The sequence below is a fragment of the Dama dama genome, chromosome 11 (assembly GCF_033118175.1).
Source record: "Dama dama isolate Ldn47 chromosome 11, ASM3311817v1, whole genome shotgun sequence".
In the NCBI taxonomy this organism is placed as follows: domain Eukaryota; kingdom Metazoa; phylum Chordata; class Mammalia; order Artiodactyla; family Cervidae; genus Dama; species Dama dama.
In genome coordinates this window covers 42,712,206-42,731,186 of record NC_083691.1, presented here as the reverse complement: position 1 = coordinate 42,731,186, position 18,981 = coordinate 42,712,206, and the positions used below count along the sequence as shown (strand labels likewise).

Sequence of the window (18,981 nt, the reverse complement as noted above, 5' to 3'; positions counted from 1 at the left end):
TTTGAGAGGTAAACTGAGTCAACTACATAAGGCTGCTAACCAGTGAGGGAGGAATTTGAATCCAATTTTCTTCAAATCAAAGCCTCTTTCTATTCTACTACCACACTAACTTGAATGACTGACCACCTATGAAGTTGGTTCTGGAAAAAGAAAAACAGCAAAACTCAAGAAGCTGTTAGCCTGAGAAAATAGGGAACGAGTCTAGGAAAACAAGAGACTTCAAAAAAACCAAGTTTCATGGATGATGTGAAACAGATGGAAAGAAAGAAGTAAAGATTTAAAGATCCAGCAAAAAGAGCCTCATACCATCACAGCACTTTCATAAAGCAAACTCTGGTCCATGGCATACAGTAGTAGCACATCTGGGAGACTGTTAAAAACGCAAAATCTCAAGGCCCATCCAGACTTACTAAATCAGGATATGCACCTAGTTATGACCCCCAGATAACTCACACACTGTATTAATGTCCAAGAAGCCCTGGTCTGTTATCATTACATAGATGAAGATACTAATCAGGTTAAAAAGTTTGCAGACCTAGAACTCAGGCCTCTTCTCTCTCAATTTAGGATACGTTCTGCTTCATTATGTGCCCTCCAAACAGACACAACATTACTATGAACTTCACTAACCTGAGGTTTTGCCACAAAAACACTTAGGAGTTAAAATGAGTCAATCAAATTATCACTGACCATTTTGACTTGTTCCACTTCACTTGGAATTTTAAGTGTACCCATGAATTTTCTCCAATCACTTTTTCTTAATAGTGCAACATACTTTAGTCCATTCAGGTTGCTATAACAGAATACCATAGACTGATGGCTTATCAACAACAGAGATTTATTTCTCACAGTTCTGGAGACAAAGAAGTACAAGACTAACGCACTGGCAGATCTGATGTCAGGTGAGGGCCAACTTCCTCATTCACAAATCTTTTTGCTATGTCCTCACATGATAGAAGGAGTAAGAAATCCCTCCAGGGTCATTTACAAGGTACTGATCTCATTCAGGAGGGCTCTGCCCTCAAGACCTAAATACATCCCTAAGGCTCTACCTCCAAACACTGTCCTATTGTGGATGAGGTCTCTACACATGCATTTTGGGCAGGTATAAACATCAGTCTACAGTACTGTGTGAAATATACACATGCTATCCCTGACTACAAAAACTAAGAATGCTTAAATTCACCTAGTGAGTTTCAACTCTGACGCTCACGTGAAAAAGACAGTAAAGACTGGGAGAGGGAGATGTCCTATGGGAAGTCATGGAATCATGGAGTTAGAAGGACCTTATAAGGCTGAGATGACAGATTTCATCTAGAATGCCAACCATATAGGTGCTGACAGTGCTGTACCAAAAAGGAGTCTAGGGCCATTTTGGGGTTAGCTATTAGCTTTATCTGCCATGGGTCAGTTCCAAGGAGGGCTCTCATAGAGTTCCTGACCTTCCTTGTAAAGAAAAGGAAGCTAAGGCTCGAAGACATTAAGTGAAATATGTGAGGTGCATCCCAAATAAATGGACCAGAACTCTACGCCTCTTGACTTCTGAATCAAGAGACGTTCTTATCCAGAACCATACTGTTTCTCCTGTTGGATACATTTATTAAAAATAGTAAGGCATTTTCAGGTAGTAGATAATAAAAATCAAACCAATTAAAATTTAGCTGGGAATAAACAAGTCCTTGAAATTTACAAGTCCTATGATAAAGACTTAGATGAAAGTACGTTCAAAGATTTAAATGAAGCCCACAACCTCTAAGTTGTATCACTGTGATCCATGAATGATCTCTGACTCAGATTGTTTTCTGACAATTTTACTTCATGGTGAGTGTTTCCATGTGACAATTCTTCTTTAGAATTTAGCCATGATGACTCAGGGGACCTAGGTGCTATGAAGGCGCTTTCAATTTAAGAGGTAGGAGGAGAATGAGGGGGCATACTGAATTGTTAACAGCCTACTCAGCTTGGAAAAGTAGCAAATCCTTTTTGGAAGCCATTTAAAAGACAGCCTCAGGAGGCAAATTCCGGTGAAAGTCTTAAGAAGACTGGTCTTTAAGAACTCAACTATCTGCAGATAAACTAGTGTGCCATTTCTATAAGAGATACAATCAAGAAGATTCAGTAAAATGGGATTTACTTTCTGTTGAGGAAGTGTCGGTGATGAAATTAAAAAAGATCTGGGACCACTGACATCACAGATCTGCTCTCTGCTGAACAGTTTAAGAGTCTACCTCAAAATTCACAGCCCTTCAGTGACCTGACAGGACTAATTCAGAGACGGAATCTTCCTACTTTAAACGAAAATTACAGTAAGGCAGTAAGCAAATTTGAAAAGCTTTCATATACATGAAGTCTGTCTATAGGACGGTGGTTTCTAATTAGCAGCTCATACTTTATAAAAGACACACACACACAGTTCACACATTTTCTCATGAATGATAAACTTAACTAGTTTTGTAATTTGGTTCTTTTAGTCCTTTGGTACATTTAAAGTATGGTAGTGAGAGACAATCTGAAGAAAAATCCATTATGTTAACTGTAGTCTAAAATTAAAGAAAATCAGCTTTCAGTGTTTCCAGTACATGCAGTTCATTAAATCTGGTGTAAACCCACAGGAACACTAAGTACTGTGGATAGTAACTGCCAAGAACCAGGAATACAACTCTAAGGTTCTGAAGAACCACACACCTCCAATTGTTTTTGCTTATTATTAAAAAGTAAAATTAAACCGAATTGTGCCTTCTGAAGATTAAGGCAACTGACAGATACCTTGAACACTACAACTAGCAAAAAAAAATTGGGGCCAGTCACCTTATAATTCACTCTACAGAAGGAAGAAGTTATAAAGGACTTCATCACATTACTGATCTTTTTCTCCTTTCCTCTCCACTATCAAAAAACAGCTCAACTGAAGTCCAGACAGTTTTTCCCCAAGGCCATTTATGAATAACTATTATTACAGTGATGATAAAGTTCTTGATTGTTTGACATTTTCAGAAAAGACAACAACATACACCAAAAGCTGAAAACAGCTTTTGAAAATCCACTAGGCTAGCTGATGTATAGATTCTGGATGGATGCAGGATTAACTTATGAGGCTGAGTTTATTATTATTTTCTACATTACTCAGTTCAAAAAGTATTCCATCCTATTAGGTCAGTTATCTCTGAGTGCCAAGTGATACAATATACTATCTCTCCACTAGAACACACACTATAAAAAGGGCAAGAAAAGATAAAGAGAAGCTAACTAGGTATGACACATAGGAAAAGTACTACACTTGCCATTTACATGTCACATCTTTTAGGCCCTTAATTCATTTCAAATCCACTTTCTAAGTATAAAAAATGGCAGGAAAAAAATGTGGAAGAGCAATGGGCTCTACTAAAGCTGGTGAAGGAAGATAAACAGAGCCGGGGCAGAGTGGAGAGATGAGCATGAGAGAGAGATGAAGTCAGAGAGGTGGAATATGAATATTTGCAACACACAAGGTGAACAGAATAACTTGGAACCTGATGCTGCAACCATTAACAGAGCTTAAGTAATAGACTGAATTTTCATATAACTCCATAAACTATTGTTAATCACCGTCATCATTATTCACTCCAAAATGAAATACAGGCTTTATCATGGTCACAATGTTCAAGTCAATGTGAAATATAACATGGCCCTTTTGCAAAGCAACTTTTTTCCTTTAAAGAGAAGCTGTATTTTTATTACTACTCTTTACTGAATTTATAAGTTTGAATCTTAGCTCATTAGGTCATGGACACTTAAGTAGATCCAAATTACTAAGTCTATCTGGTCATGGTTACTATTTTGTGAGAGCCAATTTTTTTCTTTCCTTCTTTCTCCTGCTCTCTCCCTTTTCCCTCTTTCTCTTTCTCCTCCTTCATAAGTTATTTATGCCACAAAAAAATGGAAATGAGAAAACAGCTTGATAATCCTACCACCAAATCAAAAGACTGACTGTTATCTCAAGTACAGTCACCTCTTAAAATTTCAAAGTCCTTTCCAAAAAACTACCACCACTTTTATTTCACAGGTAAATCAAAGATAGTTTGTTAAAGACTTCCAGAGTTATTGGAAAGCCCCAAAATTAAACATGGCCTATGTTCCATGCTCAAAGGATAGTGTTTAAAACACGTTAAATAATCCAGCCAAGCAGCTTAATCCTAATAGTATGTGCAGTATATGAAGAAAGGATCTGGCTATCTACCTATCTATCCACCAAAAGGACAATAACTCTTGAGTGAATTAAAGAACTAGATTCCTAACAATTTTCTGAAAAATAGGAATCTTGGTTAAAGTATTCCTTATACAGTTACGTATTTATGTGCTTAGTGGTCACTGTTAGTAACCTATTATATAATAAAATTTCATAAATTCTACTTAATTCCATTAATTTCTATGCTTGTTGCTATTGTTCAGTCGCTGTTGTGTCTGACTGTCTACGAACCCATGGACTGTAGCACACCGGGTTTCCCTGTTCCTATCTCCCGGAGTTTGCTCAAACTTACATCCATTGAGTTTGGTGATGCTATCTAGCCATCTTCTCCTCTGCCACCCTCTTCTCCATTTGCCTTCACTCTTTCCCAGCATCGGGGTCTCTTCCAATGAGTCAGCTCTTCCCATCAGGTGGTCAAAGTATTGGAGCCTCAGCTTCAGCTTCATTCCTTCAGGGTTGATTTCGTTCAGGATTGTCTAGTTTGATCTCCTTGCAGAGATCTACATATCATATTATTGGTTAAAGAAAATACTGTACCTTCTTATTATGCATAATTGACTAGAAAAAGGATATTTTCTTTATTCAATGTTACTAAAAAGCATTCAAATGTTAAGTTTCTCAGGTTGAAAAACATTCCTATTAAAAAAATGAACTAGTATAAAAATTTTCAAAACTAATAATCTTTACATTGTCCTATAAGTAGATGATTTAAAAAAAAACTCCTATTGATGGAGTTTTTTTTTCAGGGAAGGGGAGCTTTCAAACACTTGGAGGATAAGGGTCTGATTTTTCTGTAATTTTAGTAAAGATTTAAAAAGAGTTCTTCATGGGAAATCAGCATGTTCTTGAAACAACTACCAATCTGAGATTTGAAACATGAACACAAGAAGACTTGAAAGCCAAATTCCTAACACTAACCGCATGCTAGTCTTTCAATTCCAAGTGTATGCCATAGCAACAAGAAAGTTACACAGTTTCATTATGATGATAAATGCCATTTTGGATGCATGACACAAAACTTATCAGCAATGACTGTTTCGAATACTTAAGTATTAAGAAATATGCATGGTCTTGTGTGTATCCTATGTGTTTTCATGTATGAGACAGAACTTAAATATCCACATGAGTATAGTCTCTTCCATGTTAGTCATTCTCACAGGTTATATCCTTGTTCTAAATGATGCTACAACTGTCTAGGACATTATTAAAACTCCTCTTTAGTCTATGAGTAGATCTGATTTTCAGAAACAATAATGGCCTTCTCTGAGTAGATCTGATATTCACAAATAGCCTGAAGTTATTTCCTATTTTCTTTCTGTTAAAATCCTTTCTGAGTCATATCTGATAAATAAAATGAGATACCATGTAGCTAATACCCCTTTTCCTTAAAAACAAGGAGTAAATAGAAAGTAATGAGCTATTTTCATGTGTGGCTCTTAAATTGGCTTAGAAGGCAATTCTTTAAAAGTTCCAAAAATATTTGAGTAATGCTAGTATTGTTGATGGAGAAGGAAATGGCAACCCGCTCCAGTATTCTTGCCTAGAGTGTCCTGTGGACAGAGGAGCCTGGTGGGCTGCCGTCTATGGGGTTGCACAGAGTCAGACACAACTGAGGCAACTTAGCATGCATGTGTACTTTGGAAAAGGAAATAGCAACCCACTCCAACATGCTTGCCTGGAGAATCCCAGGGACGGAGGAGCCTGGTAGGCTGTTGTCAATGGGGTCACACAGAGTCGGACACCACTGAAGCGACTTAGCAGTAGCAGTATTGTTGAAATAAGTGCATAGCTTCCAGGGTGGCTGAAGACTTATTTTAGATAAGTGTATAAAATAAATATCCTTACTCTAAAGGAAGGATGGACAACCAAGTCCTATACAAGTTGGTCTCCTCTACCCTCCACTTACATTTCTGACTGCTTCAGTCGTGTCTGACTCTTTGCCACTCTAAGGACTATAGCCCACCAGACACTTCTGTCCATGGGATTTTCTAGGCAAGAATATTGAAGTGGGTTGCCATGCCTCCTCCGGGGCATCTTCCTGACCCAGGGACTGAACCCATGTCTCTTAAGTCTCCTGCATTGGCAGGTGAGTTCTTTACCACTAGTGCCACCTGGGAAGCCCCATATTTCTGACCATCCCCTGCTATTCTCTCTCACTCTAACCCAGACACACTGATTTTCTTGTAATTTCTGGCCTTACAATCAAACTTCAACCTCAGGGTCACTGTAATTGCTCTTCCCTCCACCTGGAATGTCCTGCCCCAAAATTAGCTCCAAGGCTTTTGCTCTCAACTCCTTCAGGTCTTTACTCAAATAATTATTACCTCTGCACTCCCAACCCATATATCCCCTCTTCTCCCTTTCTGCTTTATGTGTGTGTGTGTGTGTGTGTAAAACTGTTAATTACAGAAATTTTCAAACATACACAGAAGTAGAAAGTAAGAAATATCATGTGTCCATTACCCAGTTTCAACAACTTTCAATACGTGGCCAATACTGTTTCATCTATGCTCCTCTCTCCTCCAAATTATTTTAAAGCAAAAACTTCGGATATCATATTTTAATTCATAAATATCTATCTCCAAAAGGTAAGGCTCTTGTTTTAAAATTACATTACATGTTCAATACATTACACCCTAAAAACCAACAATTCCTTTTTATTAAATATCCCAATGTCCAAATTTCCCAAATTTTTCATCAATGTCTTTTACAGTTAGTTTGCTCAAAGCAGGATCTAAGGACCATACAATGCATTTGATGGATATGACCCATGAGTTGCTTTTAAAGTTATATTACCCCTCCCTCTGATTTCTTGCTATTTATTGATTAAAAGAATCCAGGCCATTTGTCATTAAAAGACAAAATATTTTATTTGTTTATTTTATTGTCTGCGTCATTACTAAAATGTAAACACCATAAGGCAGAGATTTTAGTTTGTGTGCTATTAGCATTTAGACCAATGCCTGACACATAAAAGGCATCCAAAAAACATTAAATGAATAGTTGGCATTCATGCCAAAAGTGCACAGCAGAAATTGCTAATCACAGCACTCTGTCCTGCTGAGTCTGAACCAGGACTCCATGTTTTCTACATGGCACTCTAGGCAGTCACCACCAGGCAATCAGATTTGGTACCCAAGTTGAAATCTACTAGCTATATCTGCCACCTTTAAAGTAAGTAAATTTCTATTTCCAAAATAGATCCAACGAAACTTGTATTTGGAAATTTAGCTGAAGCTTAGCATAATAAATTACTGACTGTATTTCTTGTCAAGTATGTTTCAACATTTCTTAGCTCATTTTAGACAAATTAGGGGGAAAAGCAAATTGAAGCCAAAAAGTTAATAGGAGAAACTGCAGAACATGGTGGGAAACTGAGCGGGGGTACTACATATTTTTAGAAGTAGCAACATCCCAAGAGGTACATTATAAAATAAAAGACCAGCAATAAACTCCTCAAAAGGGAAGTAAATAAGTAAATTACATGTGTATTCAATTAAACACTTTTTTTTAACTACATGGACGGTCACGATTAACTGGGGGATGACAAATGTCAGGATTTTCTCATAGGCATCAGCAACATATTCTATTTTCTGTAAATGGTATTATGAAGTGTAAAAAAGTATTAAGCGGGTGATACAAGGAGTAATTGTAGAACTCTATTTCTCTGAAACGGAGTTTATTGTAGCAAAATATCTAAAACATGTACAACATTCTGAAAAAATAACCAGGTCTTCTTAGACTCATTTGCAACTCAGTTCTTTTACAGTACCTGATGAAGCTCTTTCCCTTTGAGTTTATTTCTGAAGAAAGCTATGCTAATTGAAGGGCTTCAATCAGATGTTCATGTTTCAATTAGTTACTTCTATTTAAAATGAAATAAATTCTCTGACTCAAGAAATCTTGTGGTTTCTCTTTATCTTGCAAATTCATTCAACAAAAACAAAAACTATGTAAGACCTACTACATGCAATTATTTTCAACCTCTGGAAGGAACAATTATTAGAACTGCTCTTTCGAGAGAATACATACACACACACACACACACACACACACCTAAAAGCTAGTGATACAACCTGAAATTATATCTAGTTCTTTCAGTGTCCAATATTTCTTGCATTGAGGTTCCTACACATTAGTCTGGGGGAAACTGTTCTCTAATAGAGGTCGAACTTTAACAAAGAAAACCAATAAACCCTCATTACCATGTGTGTAAAAAAAAAAACAAACCTCCTAACACCTCAAATCCCTTGAAGGAATGATTTCTATTTACATTTCCTATGTGATATATTTAGAGGGAATCTGGAAAACATGGCTAGAGATCTATAAACAGAAAGTGCTAAATGGAATTCACTGTTTACTGACTTTAGCTAGAATTTTGTCCCTTACATACTGTTGCCAGGAATCTGTAATACTGTACTCTTTAAAAATATCTTCATCAGGTTTCCTTCATTCTACCGATTTTCTTTCTTCTTTCTACTGGCTTTTAAATTTTTTTATTCTCCTCAATTAAAAGACACAAATGTAACTTCATGGAACAGCATGATTTTTCCAAAGAAACTTCTAGCACCACCTCTCAGTGCCATCATGTTCTTGTCATACGTTTACACATAGACAATTAAAACAGACGTAACAAAATAATCCATATAAGTCTTTTTGATTCAATAAATATGAGAGAAGGTCTCTACTGATGTGCCATGATAAGGCGTATTATGTGAGAATGTTAGTTTTCAAAGTCTTCCAGATTAAAATCTCTTAGCTACAGAAGCTTCTGTCTGAAAACTGTTCTTCACGGAGCACGACTACTATAGTCCTTATCATCTGACCTACTGGACAACCACAATAAGGCAGATTCTGAATTCAGAGAACTCTTCATATAGAAGTGACATTCTGACAACCTGAAAGGAAGCTGAAACAAAGATGGATGGAAACATATTTAGGCTTCCCCTTGACACTTGGCTCAGGAGCATTCAGCAGTACTAGCCTCAGTTCCCTGCCCTGTGCTTTTCAGTCATTTCCTTTAAGGGGTTCCAAAGAAACTAGGAAACCTGCAATGCCAGCCTTTTGACAGTCAACACTAACTTCTGCCTTTGGACTCCAGTGACTGAGCAGACATTGTGTTAGTAGCTTTCTTAAAGTTCAAATAAATGCCTCTGGTAAATCTGGTTTGTAAACGCTGTAGAAAAAGTTCAACTTAACCGACTGTACGGTCACTTCAATGAAAATATTAAGGAGAGCACAGATTTCTCCCTGCTCCCAAATCTTCCAGGAAGAGACAATTCCCAGGATCTCTTTTTCAAAGTCAATAAATATCACTATTATTATATGACAGCACTTCTGTATTATTAATAAAAATCGAGGTGACAGTTTTCTCTTTAAAAGTCTTAAATTTATTAGATTTAGTATTATAGCCACTTCACTACATGCATCTTTCCATACATTTAACTGTTCTATTTTTCAACTGTTTTAAAGTCACGATCTCTTTCAAGATACTACAGAAAGAGAACAGGTTAGAAGACTGGGGGAAAATATCAAAATAAGAACATCCTTCCCTTTTCTGATGGAATCACCAGAATCTAAAATCTAGGGGCAACTATAAAATACAAAATTAAATTCAAGAGAATTGTGGATAAGAAAAAGTCTTGTTACTACAGTTCTGATCATTATTCACCTCAGGAAATAACTAGTAGAAATAATGCTTGATTTAAATTTACAGTACCTTCTAGTTTGGGTCAACCTCAAAAATAAACCTGTCCTCAGAATTATCTTCCTCCACAAGAGGTTGTTGGTACGAGTAAAAAGACATAAGGAATTTATATGCTGTATTTGTACAAGAAGGACAATGTTCTGAAAGATATAAATCTGATCACTCTGAGAAAACATTTTCTCTTTGTTAGTTACAAAGAAAACGCCATAAACTGAAACAAGAACTGGAGAAATTGAAACTTCTCCACAATTCAAAAATCTAAAATCACACTACTATGCAAAGTAAATAACAACAAAAACACTCTAACCGTTCTGCTCAATTATGAAGGTGACCCATACTCAAGGTAGAAAAAGACAAAGCCAGTTCTTAAACAAAAGATCAGCTGCTATGAAAACAAAATAACATTCTGCAGACTAAGAGAAGTACACCGTCTTTGAACCAAAACAAATAGATGACCTTTTCGTATATTTAAAGCTTCAGTTCTTAGCACAACCAGCACTTTACGGATAAGGCGCTCACTCAATTATCTGATGACTAAACGACGGGGAGGCTGTTGGCGCTATTAAAACCAAGACACATTTCCTTGTGTGCAGTGATTAAAATCTGTGAAGCCTACGTTAAAAAGTCTCTGTCCTCCCACCCCCATCCCCCATCCCTGCTCGTCTGCCTTGTAAGAAACCTACACACACAAAAAATAAAAGTAGATGGGTGAGGTGAGTTTATGATCACAGTATTTTCCCCACTCCGGGCATTTTTCAAGAGACTTTTGAGGTTAAAATTCAAACACTATGTAAGAAGAGTTATTGTTTGAACTACCTAACAAGTACCCCGACCTCTTTTAGACTTTAGTTAGCCTGTAAGTAAAAGGAACATCTTTAACTTTTTTCCACGGGGCACTGGAGAACGAGTTTTTACTCATAAATGCTTTCAGGTCTTCAGACACCAGGTGCGGTGGAGGAGCAAGCGTATCCATCCATTAGAGAGCTCCTCTGGGCCTCAGTTTACCCACTTACACAAACGGGCTTATTAACTTGTTTCGTCGGGGCCCCGGAGGTGTAATTAATTAGTGTTTTTAAGTGCTCTGAGATCCAGAGATGAAAGGAAAGACGAGGGACACGCAGAGATGATGACAATAATCATAATAAAAAGAATGACTAACTTGGAAGTCTGTGTTATGTAAGGAAAGGAAAAAGAAGTTATCAGTGTCGCACAAACAAAAGAAAAGCCCACGACCCCTTTTGTTTCCCTTCGGTTTCGGTCTCGCTCCCCGCCCCCGCGGAGCTCCCCTCCGGCAGCTGGCGACCCGGCCCCGAGCGCGGGGCTCGGACTTGGCCACCCGCGCGCCCGCTCGCAGGCAGAGGGGGAGGGCGCGCCGGGCCGGCTCCTGACAAAGGCGCTTCCTCCTGCGAGGGCGCGGGATGCCGGCGCCGCAAACTCCGCTCCCGGCCGCCTCCGGCGCGGGGGCGCGCAGGCGGGCGGGGAGGGCCGGCCGGCCGGCCGCCCGGGCAAGCCGCTGGGGAAGTTGCGCGCCTGCCTGGCCCGCACCCCTCGGCGGCCCCGCCGCGACCCCCCCTGCGGCCACACTCACCGGACAACTGCTGGTGGCCGGAATCCCAGCACGGCCCCGACACCCGGAGCGAGGGGGGAGAAGTGTGCGTGCGCGCGGACCGCGAGCAGACAGCCCGTTCCGCCGCCGCCTTGCTTGCCAGCCGGCCGAGCCCAGCGAGGGGAAGTTGGCCGCGGAGCCGAACGCTGGAGAAGCCGCGGGCGGAGGAAGAGCCGCGGGATCCGCTTTGTGATGCGCTCCGGGCGGGCTCGAGGCGAATCGGAACGCGCGGCGAGGCTGGTGCTGCTGCTGGAGGCGGCGGCGGCGCCCCCCGACGGTTCCACCGCCTCTGGGTCTCTGACCCACGCTCGGAGGGAGGGGAGGGGACTAGCGGGAGGGCGGGACTGGGGGAGGGGACGGGGCAGGGCCACAGCGGGAGGCGGTGCGGCGGCGCCGAGCTGTCTCTTGGGAGTTGTAGTTCTCCGCAAGAAAAAAGATGTACATTGTTGTTGAGGACGCGTCTGCGTTCGCTAGGCACTGCGCATGCTGGGGAGCGGGGGCGGCGTGGGGGGGCGGCTCGGCCCTACTGTTACTATGGTTACCGACACTCTAAGGAAGGGAACGTGTTAAGCGAGGCTGCTGACTGAACAAGGCCCTCCTTGTATTATGGTACTGTTAGGGATCCCACTTTTGGCTAGTCCTTTTACTTCGCTCCACCCCCAGCTTCTAGCCTCATCACGCCAAGTGCCCAGTGAAATCTGACTTCCTCACCATATCTCGGTCTTCCCTGCTGCTTAAGTTTATCCCATAAATTCGGGATCACAAATACCCATTTCCCTCCCCTCCCGCAAATGTATCCTCTCTGCCTTAAATTTAAGGTTCTTTGTTTGTTTGTTCTTTAACCTAAGACTTGTAGAAAGGTGTTAGTCGTTCAGTCATGTCGGATTCTTTGTGACCCCAAGGACTGTAGCCCCTCCAGGGTCCTTGGGATTCTCCAGGCAAGAATAGTGGATTGGGTAACTGGTCCTTTCTCCAGGCGATCTTCCTGACCCAGAGGTGGAACCCAGGGCTTCTGCATTGCAGATTCTTTACCATCTGAGCCATCAATTGCTTTCGATATCTTAATTAATTAGGTTATAAAAGGGTTAGGAACATCACCACTGTTAGATTCCCATCATTTCTTCACTCAGTCACATCCAACTTTAAGGCCAGCAAAGGTTAAGCTCAAGGTTAAGATCACTATATCTTACTTGATCCATGTTAAAAAAATTCTAAAATTTTAAGGCCTACAATTTTCAAGAAATACAAATTTTGTAAAGTAAAAGTTCAAAAGATAAGTGGAAAGTTGAAAATTGTTTGCTGTATGTACATTTACCAACTTTCGTTTGGCAATAAGAGAAGTCTGAACCAAGGTCTGAGTATGCTTTGGGGCTGGTCAGCTAAATCTACACCCATGTGGGACAGCCAGGTGTGAAGAAATGGTGGAGGAGGTTGGTGCAAGGCAGGACATGTTACTGGATTCCAGAGAACTAAAGGCAACCTGTCCCAAGATCTTTTATTTTCCTTCTCTGCCTACCTAGAACCCCATACTCTGGAAGAAAAGGACTAATGTTTAGAAATCAGAAACATGAAAAAAGCTGCGGTTTTCAGGTAGAGAGTTTCAAGGTCAAGGATCCTTCTGTTTGCAGACCCCATAATTAATATTCAAAAAACAGTTATTGAGTATAGTATGTCTTGGGTACTTCTTCAGTTCCCAGAAATAGAGATACAGGAGTTTAAAAGAAATATTTATTGTTTTCAAAGTGCTTACTGTGCAGAGGAGGAGCCAGGTAAATAAACAAACTGCAATAAATACCTTAGTAGAAAAGTTTACCAGATGCTTTGATACACACCTACCCCAGACTCAGGTAGCATCAGGAAATGCTTCAAAGAACATTTAAACTTGAGGATGACTAGGAGTCAGTGTGTCTGTGTTCTTTGGTGGAGGAAGGAAAAGGGAGAACTAAGTGAGAGAATTGTGGGCAGGGTTAGGGCTAGGGTTTAGGGCAGCAAGAGTAAAGTGTTAGAGGTGTGAGATCAAAGAATATTTTGGTTCAGTAAAGAATTCATCATTGCTGGTGGTAGGATGGGGTTAAACAGAATGGCCAGAGGAGAGACAAAAAGGTAAAGGAGACAGATTGTGAAGAATCTCGTATAATATGCAAAGAATGCAGTCTTTTCTAGAAGCAATGGAAAGTTGTGCCAGGATTGGAAGCAAATTTTAGTTAGATGTACATTTTATAAATGCATTTTATTCATTTAGAAAAAGATGAGAGTCTGAACTGGCACTGGCGGTGGCAGGAGACAGAACTGAGGGAAATCAGACACTATTTAAGTAAAAGAATTATTAGAACCTAGTGAGTCAATTACCTGTGATTGGGAGTGAAGGATGAAGAAAAGTTATCAGTTATGATGCTTTGGATTGCCAGCAGCAAAAATCCCAACTCTAACTAGATCAACCAATAAACCAACATTGACCTGTCTAGATAGAAAGTCCAGTGAAAAGATGGGCTACAAGGCTGAATGATTCAACAGGTCAGTGATGTCATTAAAGACATGCTTCTTTCTTGTTTCATTGCTCTTCCTTAGTATTGGCTTTATAGTTGCCAACAATTCTTGTGGCTGTGAGTTTCAAGGTCTAGGTCCAAGAAGAGAAGATGAGGGAGTCATTTTTGTAAACTCTTTCAGAAAGGAGAGAAAACTCCTTTCTTAGAAATCTCACCAATTGACTCATGGTGACCAGGGAACGGCATGAGTCTAGTTATCTTAGGATAGAGAAATATATCCTGCCTCTAGATCCAAAGCTGTGATGAGAAGGTGTGGATATCCCAATGAAAACTGAGGTGATAACCTAGAAAAAGAATGGAGGCAGAGAAGGGGAGAACCACAACACCTACTACATGGAAGGAGAAGGATAATGACACACAGATGTTTGGCTTGTATGACTATGAGCAAGTGATGCCATTCACTGAGTTAGGGAATATAAGACATTGAGCAGCTTTTGAGGGGGAATTTGATGAGTTTCATTTTGGGTGTACTGAGTTTGAGATGGCTCTGAATCTAGGTGGAGAAGAGGAGTGGGCAGTTATATACATGACTCTATTGCCCTGAAGAGAGAACTGGACAGTAGAAGATCAAATTGGAGTATACCATCATATAGATGGTGATTGAAATTTTGGAAGTGGATGAGATTGGCCAGGGAGAGAATGCACAGCAGAAAAGAAGTTACTAATAGCATCCAGGAGTCTCGCAGCCAATAATAGCATAGAGGCAGCTTCATGCTCTTCCTGCCTACTTTTTAAGTGCTGGGAACATCAGCGCTTAAGATGCCTGGGAACTAGGGAGAACGCTAAGACATACAAAGTAGGAAAACATAATCTATAAGCAGGAAAAAAGTCAGTTAATAAACAAATCTAGAAATTACAGAGATGGTAGAATTAGCAGTCAAAATATTAAAACAATTATTGCAAATATGTTTTATATGCTGATACAGAGAAATTAAAGGTATAAAAATGGAATTTCTAGAGAAACAACAACAACAAAGAAAAGTAAAACAGAGAGCCTCAGTGATCTGTGGGATAATACCAAGTATTCTAATATATGTGTAATATAGATGAGAGGGGGTGAGAAGGGTGATAGAAAAATTATTTGAAGTAATATAGCTGATATTATTTTTGTATTTGATGAAAATTATGAGACAAGAAGCTCAGTGAGCCCTCAGCAGGATAAACACACACATTCCCACATACTCACAAAAACCACTGCAAAAGACACCATTAAATTGTTGAAAACTTGTGATAAGAAAAGATTAAAAGCAGCCAGTGGGGGATAAAAGATTATGTATAGAAAAAAAAAATAATTTCAGTAAACTTCTAATTAAAAACTATGCAAGTCAGAAGACAATGAAAGGGCGTTTTTAAAGTGCTGAAAGAAAAAAAAGTCTGTCACATAGAATCCTATATTTAGAGAAGATATCTTTCATAAATGAAGGCTAAAGAAAACAAATGCTGAGAGAATGTTGCCAGCAGAACTGCATTATAAAAAATGTTAAAGCAAATTCTTTGGCATAGAAAAACAGTGCTATATAGAAACTTGGATTTATACTAAAGAATGAAAAGTGTCAGAAATGGAAACTATATGAGTTAGTATAAAAGATTTTTCCCTTCACTTAAAAATTTTTTTAAAGATAATTGACTATTTAAAGCAAAATTTATATAACATAACATAACATATATGGAAGTAAAATGCTTGACCACAATAACTATTTGAATTCAAAGGGTGGAAGCAGGAAATGGAATTACATTGTTAGAATTTACATCATATGTAAAGTGTTACACTATTACTTGAAGGTGCGTGCTTAGCACTTCAGTCGTGTCCAACACTCTGTGACCCTGTGGACCATGGCCTGCCAGGCTCCTCTGTCCATGGGATACTCCAGACAAGAATACTGGAGTGGGTTGCCATTTCTTTTTCCAAATCTGACGTGAGACAAGCCAAAATGACGACCACAATTTATTTGAAGGCAAATTGTGATAAATTAAAACTGCATATTCTAAACCTTAGAACAGCCATAAAAAAAAAAAAAACAGGTATAGCTAATAAAAACAAAAATATAAATGAAATCTGTGTCCCTAAGGACCATGGAAAAGACGTGCAGCTTTGGACTTTCCACCTCTTGACTTCTTTTAAGTGAGAGAAATAAACTTCTGTTTTCTTTAAAGGCATAGTTTTTTGTAGTCTGCACTATGTACAGCTGAAGCTAATCAGAACAGCCACAAGCCTAAAGTGATTTCATCAAGTAAAGTGTGTTTCCCAGAATCAGGCAGACCCACACATTGCTCAGAATTTGGCCGCATGGCCAATAACTACAACATATGTTTTGGGGTCATGTATTTGTCACTAGAATTCCAAGGACAGTTCATCTCTTATATGAGTATCACTTATTACTATCAATTCAATCAGTTTATTCTTGAAGGAAAAGATACATGCAAATTGCTTAGTGTAGTCCTTGGAATACAGTAAATGCTTGGTAAATATCTGTTACTTTGAAACAGAGCCACAATAACAAGGTAGATGTACCACCACTTAGACCCATGTGGGGTTTGTGCTCCAATGCCAAGTGTAGAAAATCAAGGTGGCATTCATTTATATGTCAAAATCTGTGAATCTCTTTTTGAAATTTACCCACCACAGTTCTATTATGTTCTTCAAAATCTGAAGTCCTTTGAGTAGAGGACAGTTGAGTCATGGAAAATGCGTTCACCTCCAATTGCCACCTACTTGGTCCACATATCTAGTCTAATACCTACATTTCCTTGACCAAAGCAGCTATCCTTTGGTTGAAAATCTGCTATTCCAAATTTGTTATATTCAGATATCTAGTCATTTTAGTGAATCCTAAGGAACTAATAGGGCTTCCCTGGTAGCTCAGCTGGTAAAGAATCCGCCTGCAATGCAGGAGACCTGGTTCAGTTCTTGGGATTGGGAAGATCCCCTGGAGAAGAAATAGGCTACCCACTCCAGTATTCTTGCCTGAAGAATCCCATAGACAGAGGAGCCTGGCGGGCAACAGTCCATGGGGTGACAAAGAGCTGGACATGACTGAGCAACTAAGCATACAGGGGACTAATAAGTTATATTACTGGGATCCCTTGAACGCTAAAAAGTTTTTCATCTTGGGAAATTGCTTAGTAAATTTCAATATTTCCTCTACCTTATGACTATATGAAAGTCAGCTAAAACTATGTTTCTACTCTCCCCCAGGCAAATATAAATTGGTATTTAGGATGTGAACATAAGGAAAAATCACATTATTGGCACCTGTCTCTAAAACATTGTGCAATAAACCTAATTTACTAGTAAATGATGCTAGAGGAAATTAGACACACTCAGCTTTTCTTATGACTTGAAATATTGCAAACTTGTATTTCTCCTTACATTGGAAATTTTTCATTTCCTGCAAACAAATATATCTTCTTACGTTTAGTCCAAATTTCTCATGTTTTATACTGACAAATGATTACATACTGTTAGTTCACGTATGCTGTAAGTTATTTTTTGTTTCTAAAAATTTAGGCAGACTTCCCTTTAGGATCAGGAAGACCCTAGACTGCATATTTAACTTTTGCTGAGGTTCTTGGATTTTAGAGTAATAATGTATGTGTGTTCATTTCAATATTCAGACAATAAATAGGTTCTCTCTCAAAACTCCTACCTTCTAACATTTCTCCCCCAAATAAAATTATTCTCTTCTAATGTCCTCAAAAATCTCCAAATAGCTCATCGTCAACATGGAACATGTTCCTATTTTAAACCTGTGAATGGCACACAATTTGAAGGCCTGGGCTTTCACTCAAAAGATTTGTAGGCCCCAAATGTTGGTTCTGACATTTTAGATATATGTGGAAAATGTCAAAGACAAGCTAGTTAAGATTTTAGTGTTTTAAAGGAGTATGTTTGTACATCAAAGAATGCAGTCTATATATTAGTATTAGTCCAACCAACATGTATGCCAGCAGGTTACTTTCAGACTGTAAAAATTACTGAATAATGAAAGGCGTGGAAAACTCATGAAGGGAAGATTTAGATTGTGTTTCCATCCCTATTAATTTATTTAATCATGGAATAATTACTTGTATTGTTATCTTCGTACCTCAAATTTCATGCATTTATTCTTTCACCACATACTTATTGAGCATCTACTATGGTGCCAGGCTATGGACGCAAAGATTAATTATCATTTTATCAACCCTCAAAAAGCTTATAATCAAGTGTATATATAGATAAGTGCAATTAGATTTTATAGGTACTTTTCTAGAACGATGTTTAGGAAATAGTGAGACTGTAGATAAGGAATAATTTCTCATGAGAATGCAGTCAGAAAACACTTCAAAGAAGAGGTAGTGGTTGAGTTGAGTCCTGATAAATGAGTAGGTGCTCATCAGATAAGCAAGGACATTTCAGTATAACTGATACTCTAGAAAAGATGTGGAAAAATGAAATAGCAGGTCTCTGACTTTGAGTCCCCTTCCCCTGGCAGAACGTTGTTTTTTTTTTTTTTTTTTTTTTACTGGCAGCAGGAATTCCTCTTTATTTCTCTCAAGCTCAGCTATGTATTTAATTTTTGCTTCTGTTACACTTATGCAGCATGTCTCTGTATTTGTATCGGAAAAGGTGGCTCTAATTAGCTGTCTGCCATGATGTAGAACTTATTTTTAATTCTTTTAGAAAACTATTTTAAACACTTAGCCATATCCCAAAACTTTTAAGAACACATCTGTCTTTCTCAAATGCAACTTCATTAGTGTTCAAAGTGTCTTCCCTGGTGGTTCAGAGGGTAAAGCATCTGCCTGCAATGTGGGAGACCTGGGTTCGATCCCTTGGTGGGGAAGATCCCCTGGAGAAGGAAATGGAAACCCACTCTGGTACTCTCACCTGGAAAATCCCGTGGGCAGAGAAGCCTGG

The 18,981-nt window shown here is 39.0% G+C and overlaps 1 protein-coding gene across 1 annotated transcript in view; it reads right to left on the bottom strand.

Moving 5' to 3' along the window:
• The window catches only part of PELI1 (pellino E3 ubiquitin protein ligase 1), a 53,988-nt gene extending 42,143 nt beyond the window's left edge, over window positions 1-11,845 (bottom strand). Inside the window, exon 1 of the mRNA XM_061155195.1 lies at window positions 11,521-11,845. The gene's annotated coding sequence lies outside the window, so the exon portion shown is untranslated. The remainder of the gene's footprint in view (window positions 1-11,520) is intronic.
• Between the last annotated feature and the right edge of the window lie 7,136 nt (window positions 11,846-18,981).